This window comes from Pinus tabuliformis, chromosome 2_1, assembly GCF_031772625.1.
Source record: "Pinus tabuliformis cultivar Carrire ecotype Pingquan chromosome 2_1, CPIR1, whole genome shotgun sequence".
NCBI classification, from domain to species: Eukaryota; Viridiplantae; Streptophyta; class Pinopsida; order Pinales; family Pinaceae; genus Pinus; species Pinus tabuliformis.
The window spans coordinates 994,067,485-994,084,721 of record NC_142299.1 but is presented as its reverse complement, the minus strand read 5'-3'; positions in this window follow the sequence as shown (position 1 = coordinate 994,084,721).

Below are 17,237 nucleotides of genomic sequence, written 5' to 3'. Positions count from 1 at the left end.
ACAAAAGGTATGTATTGCATCTTCATATTTAGAACTAGATCAATTTCTATGGTATGAAGGGATTTGTTCTCGTAAACAACTTGTTACGTGGTCAATTTTCACGGAGGAAATGATAGCACATTATGAGGATACAAAGAGCAACACCTTCTTTAGAGCAACACCACAACAATTGGAAAGAGTAAAAGGGCTTTGTGACATAGTGGAAAGCAAAATTATGGAAACTAGGAAGCATACCCCTCACAACTATAAAGATGGAAGTGTTGTTTCTCCTAGCCTTCCACAACCTACAAGGGTTACACCATAACAATTGGAAGAAAAAAGAGAAAAAGGGCTTTGTTACGGTTGTGATAGCGAATACACTAAAGGTCATAAGTGTACTGAGAAGAAATTATTTTACATAGAATATGAAGAGGAGGAAGAGAAGGATCAAGAAACATCAAAAGAAGAAGATATACGCCAGGACCCTACCCTAGAGAAAGAAGAAATGAATCAGACCATATCTTGTAAAGCATTGGCAAGAATTACCACTCCTCAAACTCTCAAGATAAAAGGACATATCAAGAAGAAAAAGGTGCAAGAAGTGAAAGATCACATCGAGAAAGAAGAAATGAATCCAACCATATCTTGTAATTCATTGGTCGAAATTACCACTCCTCAAACTATCAAGATAGAAGGACATATCAAGAAGAAAAATGTTCAAGAAGTGAAAGATCACATCGAGCATCAAGAAATGAATCCGACCATATCTTGTAAAGGATTGGAAGAAATTACCACTCCTCAAACTCTAGAGATAAAAGGACATATCAAGAAGAAAAAGGTTCAAGCAGTGAAAGATCACATCAAGCATCAACAACAAGTTCTCCAACTTTTAAAGGATAACGCCACTTCGGTGCAAAATCAAACGAAACAACAGGTAGATCAACATCATAGTGAAAAATGTTTTGATGTAGGTGATTGGGTATTTTTACTTCTACATCTGAAGCAAGCTATTTATGAGAAGGAAAGGTTGGAAATACTACATGCACTTAAAAAATGGTGACCTTACGGAATGGGAAGACTCTTCAAGGATGAGGATGTGGAAGCATTGTTTTGTGATATTTCTATTATCCAACCATATTGGATAAACGAAGCAAGGGATGAATGGAAGAAGGATGAAGAAGTATGGCCACTTATTCAAAAGTTGCAAAAGATCCCAATTCAAACAATATTGCCAGAAATTGAAGAGGAAGGAAAAATCATATTGGAACCTGGAGCAATCGCAGAAACAAGAACCCGATAGCTACGAAATCGATTAATTTCAGAGTATCTCATCAAGTGGAAGAACTTACCTGCTTAAGATTCGACATGGGAGGACAAGAATTTTATATAGAAGTATCAAGAACTACTCAAGAGTTGAGGACAATGATTTTTGAAGGAGAGGGGCATGTTAGGCCCCTATACTACTAGTGTAACCCCTTATTGTTATTAGTACAACCCACTTATTATATTGATGTACCCATGTAGTGCCCATATTGTTACTATTGTGCCCCATAGAAGCCCACTATTGTTATTATTGTGCCCTTACATTATTATTGTTATGTCAGTTTTGATTATGTTATGACCCCATAGACTCCTATATATAGAAAGGAGGTCTTTTCATTTGTATCATCCAAGAATTATTAATTTATGTAATGTAAAGGGGGTTTCCCCCTCGAAGAGGCTGAATTCTAAGGCGTTGATCTCTCTTTTATATCTTTTTGTGAGCTAGTTTCATAACATACTTAGGGGGAGTATGGATAGTGGAATGTATATCAAGGAAGAGAATATCTTGGTTCGCCCTTTGCCCTTGATGTCAAAGGGGGAGAGTGACTTGGTATGGTTGTTGCCATCAAGTCCAAAGGGGGAGATTGTTGGCATTATGATGCATGTGTTGTACTTGATGGCAACCCCTTGTAGAAGAAAAACTCACTTATATATAACTAGATGAATCTACAGAAGAGATATCAGATGTGACAGAATACATGGGATGCAGGACAAATCAAAGGAATCAGTTCAGATGTAATGAACAATGAAAACTCATTAAGATGACGGTTCTCAGTATCGCAAGTTAGCTTTGCCATCAAGTCCAAAGGGGGCGATTGTTGGCATTATGATACAAGTGTTGTCCTTGATGGCAACTCACACAGATGACAGATCATAATGCAACAGGTCAGTAGCAAAGAATTGATGATCAGACTACAAAGAATGAAGAAAGAAAAGTATATGCGCAGGTTCACTATATACCAAGTCATGTACACACGCAGGTTCACTATATACCATGTCACGTATATATGCAGGTTCGTTGTATAGACACAGGATCACTATATACAAAGGCGCGTATATCGTACACATGCACTTTCACACAAGGAAAGGCGCGTACATGTCGGAAAACTAAGTTTTGGGTCCGTGGTATTTGGTCCTTGGTATTGCGTCCGAAGTGTTGAACCCAGGTATTGGGTCCCTAGTATTGGTTCTAAATGGTTTTGGACCATGGTATTGAGTAAGGCCTAAGACTATAAAAGGAGAAGAAGATCATTAGGCAAAGGCATTCAGAAAGTCTTGAATATCTGATGAAGTATGAGATCTAGTATGCAGGTTATGGGTTCATAATGCTTTGCTAAGGAGGAATCTCAGCAGCTGATGGAGAACAAGATCTAAGGATAGATTGGGATCTAATGGCTTGGAATGAATCATCTCTATACGGTTTGATCACGCTTATTCTAGATCTGTATACTGACGCATGTAATGTTCTGTAAATATTATGATCTGGGTATAACTCAAGTTTTGGAATAGTTGCAAATCATGAATGAATATTTACAGATGTATACGCTGGTTGAATATGATAAAAGCGCGTACATACATAGGTTAGATACATCTAAATAGCATATACCATATGAACTATGATGTTTGAAGTTACAGGTGGTTCTGGTTGTTGATGATTTCTAATAACTGTTTACTGGTGTCAGTATTTTGCATATTCAGTTTGGTTGATTGCGTTTAGCTTTAGTGTTGATGGATGAGATCTATAATGGATCAGGATCATAATGACTTATCTTTATGTGATCTGATGGACTAGATCAGGTTGCTAACATACGTATTATCCTTGTATATGTAATGATCTGGGTTTGCCTGGAGTCAGGAAATGCAGCGAAGTTATAAGTAAATAATTAATGACATATATGCTATTTCTCTTTGGTGAAGTTGCGTATACACACTGGTTCGGCTCTTCCAAGTAGCGTATGCACTCTGATTCATGATTTTTGATGATACAGTTAGATCTGAACATTGTTCTAGAGTTTTGTGTTCTGCTCTGTATTCTGGTGATTGCATTTTGTTGACTGGGTTTCAGTGATTCAGTATTGGGCGATCCAGAGATTGATGATGCTAGTGTTGATTGATTGTGTGCTTCAATGATATTGATGGGTCCAGTATGAAAATTAGATGAAACGTGGCCTTCAGATTATGATGATGCGTTCCATGAGTATCCAGTCTAAAAGTTTATGAAATGTGGTACCTGGAGGAAGAAAGAGAAGGTTGTAGCCTTCTGTAGGTTGGCACCTACGTACTAGTACATCGGCTAGTACAAGAGCTAAGGGGGTTGTAGCTCCCTTCCAGGAGAAGCTGGAGAATGAGAGAAGGTTGTAGCCTTCTATAGGTAGAAGTCTATGTACTGATATAAGACTGCACCAGTACAGAAATATTGTAAAAAGAAGTTTCTTATTAAAAGAAGAGAGAGACGACTTGTAGCAAGTGGTTTTTACCCACATTGGGTTTCCACCTTACATCATGGTGTTCATGTGTGCTTCTTATGTGTGATGATCTATTCTATTTTACTGCACCTATTTACTATTCATATGGTTAATACAAGTTCTGATGCACTAACTAAAGATCAACATTTAATGGATTAACTGAATCATAAGTTCACTAGATATACGGTAGTTGCATTAGACACTGTTGCGTGTACACCCAGGTTCCCTTCACTGAAGTAGCGTATATGAATCTGAGTATGAAAATGAAAAAGTGTTTGATTTGATAATACTGATTCACTGCCCCTGCCCCCCCCAGTATTATTTCCAACATTTTCACCTTTCAACACAGTTACAATTTTGAAGTATTGATGTTTTAAAATAAAATATTAAATTTAAATTTCATAAAATGTTTAATATCATATGTAAATTTTAAAAAGGTGAATTTAATTATTATTTTATAATTAAATAAGATATAATAAAAAAATTGAAATTTCATAATTTGATCTTTATCACAAGCGAAGAGTTTGTATTTTTACTCTTAAAAGACTTATTATAAAGGAATGGTAACTATAAATATAATTTTTCCTTTTTATATTAATTTTGTGAATATTTATTATTTAAATACCCTACCATATATATATATATATATATATATATATATATATATATATATATATATATATATATATATTATTATGTTTAATTGTTCAATTCTTAAATTTAAAATATTCTTATTTACTTGTGTGTTCAAATTTCATGATAGATACTTTGTTCTATTTTATAATCTATTCAATGAAACCATAGTCACACCTCTATGTCCTAATGGCTTCAATCTTTGGAGGGATTGCATCTTTGTTGCCTCTACCTACCATGGAATTTTCAACCTTCAATGTTTTAGTTGTTTGTAGCTTTCATGTTCAAATTTCCAAGCCTTCTCATTTTTTTAGAAGATTGATGGAATCCTTAATATCACAATCCATGTCAATTAGCCTTAGGGATGGCCCTAGAAATGGTAGATCAAGTTTCAGTAGGGAAATTGACATGAAGTTTTCCTTCCCACAAGTTGTCTAACCTTAGGATCGAAAAAAAAAAACAACCCCTTATCAAAGGGATTAACTCTCTATTTCATATTTTCGTCAGGGTTTCTTTATTTTGTTATTTAAAGATAAGGCAGATCAAATATTATATTTCAAAGTGTACCATACTTCATGGAAGCACAATGCCTCTATTTGGATTAATGGAGCCTAGATATTAATCCGAAGAATGATGTCCCCTATGTAGTCCTTGCATGGACTAAATTACTTTATTTAACCCATTTCCCCCTTCATTGTTGGAATGAATATATCTTTTTAAACATCTACAATTCTCCAGGATGTTATATCAATCAAGCCAAGCCATAAGAAAGGGCGTTAGATTATTCTCAAATTGTTGTAGAGGTAGATGTAGACAAGGGTTTTCCTACAAAAATAAATCTGACCTTAAGCAACTGGAATTTTCTTCAGGAAGATGATCATCATCAATTCTATTTTAAGTGAAAATCATGCCATGAGTATGGGCACATTGCTAGAGACTAGAAGAAATCAACAAAACTGCAGAAGAAATTTGAAAATGGAGACACTGGTATAAAACGAAGGATATAAGGGGTTCTCCTCATCAAAATGCAACAACCAAAACACCATAAACAAATGGATATGGTCAAAAATCTCCTCCTTCCCCAAAAAAAAATTTCCTCGATGATGCTAAGGGTTCCTCTTCCAAAAAAATAAGGGATATAACCCTCAAGGGAATAATTCCAAATCAATAGAGCAATTAGATGAAGTGGAGAAATGTGTATGCAAAAAATCCAAGAGAATTTACTTGAATATTCTTCATGCACCATCTTGGAAGGTCAAAATTTAGGTATGTTTCCATTATAATATGTCCCAATTGTGGAAAGGAACAAGGATGAAGATTATTTAGATGAAGATGAGGTATTCCTCTTACCAAAAAATATGAGGAATAAGCAAGGGGCCTTGTTCTTTAGGCCTGCAGATGAAATATTTGAAGGAAAAAGGTAAAAGAGCGAGAAACAATATCACAGAAGGATAGGAATAAAGGTAAACATGGATGTAAGGAATGAATATGTGGACAAGGACAAAAATTGGGCTCTCAACAATCCTTTGAGGTTGATTTTCAAAGCCCCAGGGATAAACAAAAAAGGAAGTGGTATAACCCCTGTGCAAGGCATATGAATAGAATTTGCAAAGGAATATGACCAGAAAGAAGAATGTTTGAAGTTATAAGTCTAATTAAAAAATAAAACACCTACTCCTCCTTCTCCAAGAGATGAAATTGGGGGAGCTATACACCCTTCAAAAATGTGTAGATTTGTGGTATGTTCTGAGGCATAGCTATTCAACTCTCACTGCACCTAAGGAGGTTTATGTACTATGTGGCCCTCTTCAAAATTTCAACTTATTTCCCATCATATATCTCTTCATTGGATCATTGTGAATCTTTGTCACATTCCAAGCCAGAAGTTATGCTGTATTATAAATGTTGATAACCAATCATTTATCAAGAAAAATTCACTTATTGATCATGTCTTTTTTCTTTGGGGGATTGAGTGTATGAAAAAATATATTTTTAAAGGATACTTCAATACACTCTTGATTAGTGGGAAAAAAAGGTAGGATCCCTAGTAAGGGATCCATTTTAGGAGAGGTTGGAAGATCTTATTTCAAACTTGGACTTACTTGACATCAATCTAATTTCTAGTTAATTTACATGGAGTAATAAAGAAGTGAGGCCTAAGAATATTGCAACAATATTAACAAATTCTTATTTGTCAACTCCTTCCTATCTCATTTTTTCCTCATTTCATCTCATATCTTTCCCTAGAGTGGATCAAACCATCATCTAATCTTGTTAGATATTCACCTTGATTTTGATATATATCACAAGGCTTTGTGAGAGGAAGTGGAAGTATTAAGGATGAATTCATGTGGCTTGTGGCTCTAAGTGGGGGACAAGAAAAGCAGGTTTTTCATAATCAAGCCAAAATGAGGTTGTAGAAAAATAACATTAAAACTATATTAGTTAATAGGGAAGCCATATCATAATTCTCTCAAATCAAAGATAAGGTGGTCCAACATTTTAGGGATTTATACAAACCTACTTATTTATGATGAGGAAACCACATGATATATACTGGAACACATCCCTCATTTGGTAATTATGGAATATAATGAGACTAATATCCTCCCCATCTCAGTGGATGAGATATAGAAGGTTTTAAATTCCTTCAATCTGAATAAGGCCCCTATTCTGGATGGTTTTGGACACATTTTTATTAGCAATGTTAGGATATCGTCAAATTTGAAATACGCAAAAGGATTGAGTATGCTTTCAAAGATAATTATATTGGAGGTGAGATCAATTCCTCATTTTTTTTTTTAGTGCCAAAAGAAATGAATCCTTCTTCCTTTTCTAGATTCAAACCAGTCACTCTTTGTAATATGTCATACAAATTGTTATCCAAAATTGTTTCCCTCATAAGTAAACCTTTGCTCCCTAAATTAATAAATTAAAATGAAGGTGGGTTTGTGAGTCATAAGAATATTTGTAGATAACATAATTCTTGTTCAAGATGAAATTCTATCTAGCAAAGCTTTAGGGGAGAAAGGAATAATTGTTCAATTAGACATGGCCAATGGATTTGATAGATTCGGCCATAAGTTTTTATTTGAGGTAATGATGAAATTTGGTTTTGAAGAAAAAGGGACTCATTGTATATTTATTGTATCTTGAACCCTTGGATTTCTCCATTGGTTAATGGGATATCGATTGGGTTCCTTAAAGCTTCTATACGATTAAGGAAAGGTTGTTTGTTATATCCCATCCATTACATTTTAATGGTAAACTGTCTTAGTGGAAGATTATATTTTGAATGAAGAAGAGAATTGCTTCCATGAATCATATTTGTGAGAGGAACAAAAAATATAAATCACTTTTATTTTTCTAATAGAACTCTACTCTTGGGAGGTGACACAAATATTATTGTATCTACATTCCAATCTTTTATAAAAACAAATTGCATGTCTTTGAAGGAATGATAAACAAAACGAAAAGGCATATTTACTCTTGGAATGTTAGCAAAATTTTTCAGGGATAAATAGTGCACACTTTGGGATTATCTATTGCAGATGCCTAGAAGAAATTTAAATACCCAGGCATTCCAATCAATTTGAAGTCTCTTTCCCATCAATCCTAGGATCCCATTTAATCCAAATTTAAACTAAAATTTGACCAATGGGGTGCCCATTGGTTGAGCCCAACTGGTAGAGTCATCCTTTGATATGAGTAGATACTGGTCACCACCCTCCTATTCCACTTGGACCCCCATGATTGCTTCTTTTAGTTTTTCAGTTTCCTTATTTGTAGCACAAATTACTATTTTTGGCAATTTTTCGGGTCTCGAACTTCCGAAACCGTTTTGAGGCCCTAAACGATGTTTTTTGGGAAAGCTGGGACCAACATTGGTTGAAGATAAACCAATGTTGGTCATTCAAAAGTTGTAGTCCTCGGATAGTTATTTCTCAGGAGGTATTGTGCGCATCAAACGAAGATCATATGCCAAAGTTATGACCCCAAGAATTTGATGTACCAATTTACCCAAATGGGGCCCATAGTTTGGCACTTCATCTCCTAGGGTTAGGTTTTTGGATGTTTAGGGTTTTCCATTATTTCTCAATATTAAATAGGCCTTTGAGCCTCATTGTAACACAATTCAAAGGTATGTAGCCGCCACATCTCTTCTCAGAGATAAGCTACTATTGCCTTAGTCTTATTTTCATTCTGTTTGTTAGCATATTTCAATATTTGATATTAACGAAATGAAGTATTATTTCTACTGCATATTTGTATTTATGGTTATATCTATAACTTGTTGTGTTCTGGTTTAAATCTAGATCATTGGTATCAAAGCGGTATGCTCTTTATCTATTTTCTTTGCATGTCCCCAACGAGGTTAGGATATAAGGAGTTATGGCTCGATTTGGTTGAACCTTTGCAAGATCAGCCTCGCAAACCCTGACAGCCACCCATGGGGGAATAAAATAAAGATGAAGGGGTAGGAGATCCTATCAAAATATTGCTCTAGGAGGTCCTTGTGAAACAATGCAACGCAATGATGAATAACTTTGCCTAGATCCTTCAACAGTTACCCACCGGGGGTGCATCCACATCCAGCAATCACTCTGGAGGCTCCACTCCTTTTAAGGTACAAGTAAACTTTGAAATTCCCATATTTGAGGGAAAAATAGATGCATACATCATAGAAAAATGGTTAAATCTGCTAGAAGGATAGTTTTCTATTCATGATTTTTCCAGCCGAGAAAAGGTTACTTTTTCTCTTCTCAAAGCTGCCCCCCACATCAAGGACTGGTGGGAAACCTCCTGTGAGAAGAAGGATGAAAGTATGACCTCACTATTTTCAGCCGCACCCACTTGGTATTCATTTTGGGATTCCATCAAGGAGCAATACTACCCTGTTGAGAGATATGAGGAAAAATGCATAAAATGGACAATGCTGCGGCAGGGAAGGGACCAAGATGTGCCGGATTTTACCAATGTTTTTCATACCCTTCGCACGAAGTTGAGTATCAAGGATTCTGAGAAACATTTGGTTCTCAAGTACTGTGGCTACCTACATAGCTACATATAGGACGAGATGGAGTTCTTTGACATATCCTTGCTTGGAACAGCGTATTGGTACACCGTCAAGATCAAGCATAAATTTAAACAGAAGAAGCGAGACTTTGGATCTACGAATTTGAAGCAAGGGAAAGGTGCCCCAAAATCGCATAACAAGGGACAAAGCTAAGGTGGGGCGGCCCAAGATAACCCACCAAAGCTACAAGCAACGGACAACATCGTGAAGCCAAAGAAGGACATGGGAAAGTGGTGTGAGTTCCATAAGAGCTCCACTCACAACACAAGTGAGTTTCAGGCCAAGAAGTCATTGGTGGCTGAGATAAAGGCTTTGGAATCAGATGCATGTTCTAACTTTCAGTCAAAACTTGACAAGGGGAATGAAAAAGGGAACCATATCATTGATGCAGAGCCCAACGCCACTATTTCCACCATAAAGATACAAAAGGAGGAACTAGAATATCTAGAGGAGGAGGAGCACCTCTTCCACTCCGAGATGTGGGTAAAGGGTTCCTTGCTATAGTTCATTGTCCACAATGGGAGCCAAAAGAACCTCATTTCAATAGATTTCATGAAGTGGTTGGGCTTACTGACCACAACACACCCACAACTGCACACCATCGGGGGGCTTCACCAAGAATGGATCTTCGTGTGAGCCATCAGTGCCGCCTTCCATACAACATCAAGCCCTTCATAGATGAGGTATTATGTGATTTTTCTCCCCTTGATGTTTGTGATGTATTATTAGGAAAACCATACTTGTGGAAGTGACATGTTGTGTATGAGTCAAGGCCTCATGTTGTTATTGTTACTTTGGGAAATAATTTGTACAGGATATTTTAGGCAGCATTTTCCTGATGATATGCCCTCAGGGAAAAAATAAGATGGTGGCCATGACCTCTAGACAGGGCGCCTTTGCATGAAAACAATAGATTGACAAGCTCATGGAGGAGTACAAGGATATCTTCACCTCCACTGCAGGGGTTCCGCTGAACTGTCAGGTCAAGCACTCCATCGATATGACTCCAGGTGCATCGTTGCCCAATGGACCAATCTATTGGTGCTCTATTCTAGAGAACGACAGAATCAAGAGGCAGATTCAGGAGCTATTGCAGAAAGGTCACATCCAGCTGAGTTCATCTCCTTGTGGGAGCCCAATTGTGTTGGTACAAAAGAAGGATGGGACTTGGAGACTCTATATTGACTATTGGGAAGTGAACATGATCATTGTCCATAATAGGTACCCGATCCCATAGATTGATGACCTTTTGGACCAACTCAAGTGGCACAAAATATTTCAGCAAGATCGACTTGAAGTTCAGATATCATTGGGTACCAATTGAACCCTCTGATGTGTGGAAGACTGACTTCAAATCCAAGGAGGGCCTTTTTGAATGGTTCGTTATACCTTTCGGGTTGACGAATTCTCCTGGAACCTTCATGAGGCTGATGGATGACATCTTGCGGCCATTAACCAACTCATTTGTAGTGGTATACTTGGATGACATTCTGATCTTCAACCAGAGTTGGGAAGAGCACCTCCACCACATCTGATAGGTTCTCCAAACACTGCGGCAACACAAGTTGTGTGCCAATTCAAGAAATGCACTTTTTGCATGACCCAAGTTCAGTATCTAGGATACATTATTGATGAACAGGGAGTGCATGTGGATCTAGCCAAGATCCAAGTTATTTGAGATTGGCCAAGCCCAACCACTCTAACAGAGCTCCACAACTTTCTGGATTTTGCTAATTTCTACCACAACTTCATGTTGGGATTCTCTCATATCACTTGGCCCTTGAGTCAAGTGAACAAGGGAGGAGTGAAAGAAATATTCTTTTGGTCTGAATCTCAACAGAAGGCATTCGCAGAGTTGAAACATCACCTCTGCTCTGCACCAGTTCTCACATTACCAGACTTGCAACAACCATTTGAGATCGATACAAATGCCTCTAACTATGCTATTGGGTCAATCCTTACTCAACAGGGGCATCCAGTGGCATATCATAGTGAGACACTTTTAGACATAGTCCAGAAGTATCCCACTTATGAAAAAGTGATGTATTCTATTGTGCAGGCTTGCCAACAATGGAAGAATTACATTTTGGGGAAGGAAACAGTCATCCACATAGACCATCGACCCCTGCAGTTCATACAAATGCAAGGGAAGTTATATAATGATCGCCATTAGAAGTGGTCCACATACCTACAACTGTTCCATTTGAATATCAAGTATAAGAAGGGAAACACCAATAATGTTGCAGACTACCTCAGCCGACCACCAATCATGGCTTTAACCACCGTGCTCAAGTCTCATGGGCACGAGACTTCTAATTGGCCACTTCTCTACAAAAGTGACCTAGAATTCAGCCACACATACTAGACACTCTTAGAGGGTCAACAAGTTATATATTTTCACCTCCAGGATGCCCTGTTATGCCACCTGGGATACCTTTGTGTTTCTTCAAGTGAGTATGCCAAGATGATTTGGGATGCGCACTACAGTCAATCTGCTGGGCATTTTGGGGTCGAGAAAATAGACGTAGTACTACATAATTATTTCTATGTGTTGAATCTTCGAAAGGATGTTGAGAAGTACATCAGATCCTGCACTGCCTGTGCCATTGCCAAACTGACCATCAAGAAGCAAGGCATCTATACTTCGCTTCCTACCCCTAGTCGACCTTGGGAATCCATCTCCATGGATTACATGTCAGGTCTTCCTTCTACTTAGAATGGCAACGATTGTGTTTTAGTGGTTGTCGATAGATTCTCGAAGATGGCCATTATGGCCCGTTTGCAAGAAGAATATCATTACAAAAGACACTGCCAAACTCTTCTTTGAATGAGTGTGGGTACACTTTGGGATCCCACAGTCTATGATCTCAGATTGAGATAGCAAGTTCCTCAGTAAATTTTGGTCCAGTCTATGGTCAATGCTGGACACCAAGCTCACTAAGTCCATAGTTTTCCATCTCCAAACTGATGGCCAGATAAAGGTCGTCAACATGATGATCATACAAATTTTGCGCATGTACAACTCAAAGCATCCATGCACATGGGATTAGAGTCTCCCTTATGTCTAGCACAGCTATAACCAGGCTCTCCACATCTTGACTGGCCACAACCCTTTTTAGGTGGGCTTGGGATTCCAACCACTATGTCCCATTGATGTCGCCATACCATTTTCAGCTACTCAGGCAGATTCGGCTCATGTCTAGTCTAAAGCTGATAAGGCAAACAACTTCATTGACCACATCCAACATATTGCTAGCAATTCCATGACATTCTGGAGAAATCAAATGCCAAATACAAGTAGCGACATTATCAACATCAGTTGCCACACAAGTTTTAGGTGGGCGACAAAGTCTAGTTGCATTTGCAGAAGGAACGCCTTACCAAAGCCTATCATAAAACCATACCACTCCGATATGATCCTTACACTATTATCAAGGTTGTGGGAGATAGTGCATTTGAGCTTATCATTCCCCCATTCCTTGGCCCTCACCTAGTGTTCAATGTGGACCGCCTTCGACCATACTTCCCACCATTGCTAGACACATCAGACATTGCAGAACAACTCACACCTATAGAGTTAAATCTAGATTGCATGGAACAAGCCACAACTATTCAGATATTGGACACTTAGATCAAGAACACCCAATAGCGAAGGATCCAACTATATAGAAGTTTCAATGTAGGCAAACTCCTTCACCAGGGCAAGTGGCTCACTAGGGACCAAGTTCAGCAGAAGTTTCCTCATCTCATGAAGGAACTCAATGCAATGGGGACCATTTCTTCCTTGGGGGGGGGGGGGCGGCGCGAATGATCCAAGTGGATACTGGTGGCCACCCTCCTATTCCATTTGGACCCCCACCATTGTTTCTTTCAATTTTTTAGTTTCCTTATTTGCAGCACAATTTACTATTTTTGGTAGTTTTCCAAGTCCTGAACTTCCGGAGTCGTTTTGAGGCCCTAAATACGTTTTTTGGGAAAATCAGGACCTGAAAAACTACCAAAATTAGTAAATTGTGGTCATTCAAAAATTTTAGTCCCCGGATAGATCTTTCTCACGAGGTATTATGTGCATCAAAAGGAGATCATATGCCAAAGTTATGACCCTAGGAAGTTGATGTACCAATTTACCCAAATGGGGCCAATAGTTTGGCACTTCATCTCCTAGGGTTAGGTTTTTGGATGTTTGGGGTTTTCCATTATTTCTCAATATTAAATATGCCTTTGAGCCTCATTGTAACACATTTGAGAGGCATGTAGCCACCACATCTCTTCTTAGAGATAAGCTACCAACACCTGAGCTAGTCTTATTTCCATTATGTTTGTAAGCATATTAATGAAATTAAGTGTTATTTCTACTGCATCTTTGTATTTATGATTATATCTGTAATTTGTTGTGTTCCTGTTTAAATATGGATCATCCTTATAAAATATGTCTTGTCTAATATCCCTTTTTACCAATTCTCATCATTAATAGTGCCTTTAGGGATCCATATGTAGATGGACAAAGAAATTAAAAAAATGGTGGATAGGAGGAAAATATAACTCTAGGAAATTCCATCTAATAAAGTGGGAAACCATTAACACCCCAAAAATTCATGGTAGACTGGGCATCAAAGATCCATTTTTAATGAATCTTTCCATTAGTGCAAAGTTTGTGTTGTATATAATCTCTTAGAAATATAACTAATGCAAACATGGCTCAAATACCTCTATACAGAATAGTCAAGTTTCTTTGATTTCCCATCATGTGTGTGGAGTGGTTCTCCTATATGGAAGCTCTTGACAACAATTTCTTCCTTATTAAGGATCATCTTACTTGTATTAGAGGGAATGTTAAACAAATTGATATTTGGAATTATGGAATCATGGGACACCCTCTTTTGGATTTCAACATGTCCCTTATCCCCTTTAGGAATGACTAGTAGCCCAAGGAAAACACTATCTCAAGGACATGTTTATATGCACAAGTGATGATCATTGGCTTGGATGGGACTTTGAGATTTTTCCAATGAACTTGAGTAGTTTTGTTTTCTTTATTGAAATTCATTTAGCTGGCTACACTCTTAGTCACATGAAAGACGACGATGCTCATGGTCAGAATATGGTGGAATACTCTATCAAGAAAGGCCATTTTTTATATATTTTTCCACAAGATGTTCCTCCCAAATCTCTTATTTGGTTAAATGTATGGAATTCAAAAAATATCCCTACAATAAATCTATTTGTTGGTATTTAGGTCATCATAGAATTGTTACTGTATAAAAATTTTAAGCAGAAAGGAATATGTGGTCCTTCTCGGTGTCCAATTTATCTAAGCCAAGAGCAATCTATCCACCATCTCTTAATTGAGTGCAATTTATTTAATGTTGTTTGGGGTTTGTCCCTTCAATATTTAGAAGATATATTGATATGGAAATCCTATATGAAGGGATTATTTTCCTCCCATAAAAAAAATTATGATGGGGATTTTTCTGGTAAATTCATTTTGTAAGCATGTTTTTGTAGATCTACCAAAATTTACATGTTGGAAAATTTGTTTGGCCAAAAATAAAATAATATTCCATGACAAAAGAATCCAACCTCATTCTATAGCCCCAAAATATCTCTTTATCATTTTAGAAGTACGGTCTCATAAACATCAAGTAAATACCATTGTTCAAATGATGAATAATATAGAAAAATCCTGGCTAGTGTAATTCTCTCTCAAAATTTCTTATACCCCCTCTTCATATATTAGGAATCATACTAATAAGGAATGTTTTTTATTTCATCTCTCCCAAAAGTAATTTTATCCTTAGCTTTGTTGGGTGTGGAGCTTGATTGTCTTCTTTATTCATAGGTATCATCGCATTGGACCCCAGCTCGTAATGTGGTGGAAACACTTCCTGTAATATTTCTTCTGCAAGGGGGTCCAGGGGGGCAACTACGATCTTTGAGAGCCCCGCCTGGTGGGGGATCAGGGGCAGCGCCCCTGAAGCTAAAAATATATGTAAAATTACCTTGTAAAATGTTGTAATTTTGTAGTCAATCTCGGCCGTTCATTAGGTGGAGATCTGATGGTAGAAGTTATGTTTAATTTAGGATTTTTTTCCTTAGAAGGCAACCCCTCGCTATATATGAGGGAATTGTATTGCGTCTATGTAGATCAGTATTATGAGCGAGGAAGAGAGAGGAGATTGAGAGCGAAGAGGGAATTATAGTGGATCTACTATAGGTTGTATCTCTTCATTTTGTTGGATAATATAAAAGGAAGTTCTGTCTATTTCTCTATGGACGTAGCCCAAATTGGGTGAAACATGTATATCTATGTCTCTCTTGTTTTATGTGTTTATATTTCTGCAGTATATTTCATGTCTTCCATTGCTTTGTAGTATATAATTTTCTAACAATCTTGTCGCTCAACCACATTATATATTTTTCTTTGGCATTGCTTCAAAGAATAATCTAAGGGTGGCATGTGTGAGGAGGGGTTTATTAATTTCCTACATGAAATATAGAAATATCATATTCATGGTGTCTAGTCTCAACTTCCAAAAATCCTTTTCTTTTTTCGTTCATATGTCTCTAAGCCTCTCATGAAATATGGCTCCCTCTCAAAATTCACTACATGCATTGAATTATATAACATGTGTGATGGAGGAATCAACAATCCATTCTATTCTTGTCTCATATTACTCTTGGTCCATTCTGTATTGGTTTTAGCTTGTAATGGAGTTGGGTAGCATGTGGAAGGCATCATTCTCTTTCCAATATAATAAATCCTACCTTAGTCCATTTGTGACGAAGGTATACTTGACTAATATGGTCCCTATTCATTCTGGCCAACCCTTTATGAAGATTCATGAGAACTCATGCATATGAATTGAGGTATATTTTCCCTTTTCTCATGGATAGCTAACTCATTAATCTATGGAGTGAGTTAGTTGTGTAATATGATATCCTTGGTATGTGCACTCCCAGAGGATGAAATTCGCCGACATGATTTTATTATGTTACTCTGTTTGATAAATATAGGTTCTCTCAGAGTCATTATATTTAGGAAAGTTCAAATTATTTTGAGTCAATTAATAATAATTCTATGAATATGCTCTATTTAATGTGGAGGAAACTCTTAGATGTTATATGGAAAGTCAATCCAAATGTGGTAATAAGTCTTAGTCCATCTCTATTGTGAGCTACTACATGTATGAATTCTATCTTTAATTTGGATACAAGGTTTTTTTATGGAAAGTTGGCACAATTATTGAGGTTGTGTGCCATTGTGTGTCTTGTTATTTGCGTTCATGGAATTGCATCTAATTTTGATCAATTTTGTTTCACCCTTGGCACTGGTTTGTATGTGTAGTGGGATTTCTTCTTGTGTTATTCTTTTGCTATTATAACTTACTCATGCAGCCTTCCAGAGGAATTGATTTGTGTGGAAGGAGGTCGAGTCAATTGTGAAAACCCTTTAGTGACTTAATTATATTTGTGGACTCAGGGGAATCTATTAGGCAGGGGAACCCAAAACATTTATATGCCAGGTAATTTTGGAGACTTGCAACATCATTTGTTAGAGCTCATTCATAAGATGGAAGAGGAGATTCATGTCCTCCTATTTAAACATAATGGATTGGTCACTAGTGTGACCACAACCATTGATGTCTTCATTGATTACTGAAGTATAATAAGATGCCTCAAGTCTATCGAAGTAGGATTCCTTAGTTTGATGGCATTGGGCCATCACTGCACAACAACATGTAGATAAATGAATGAGTACT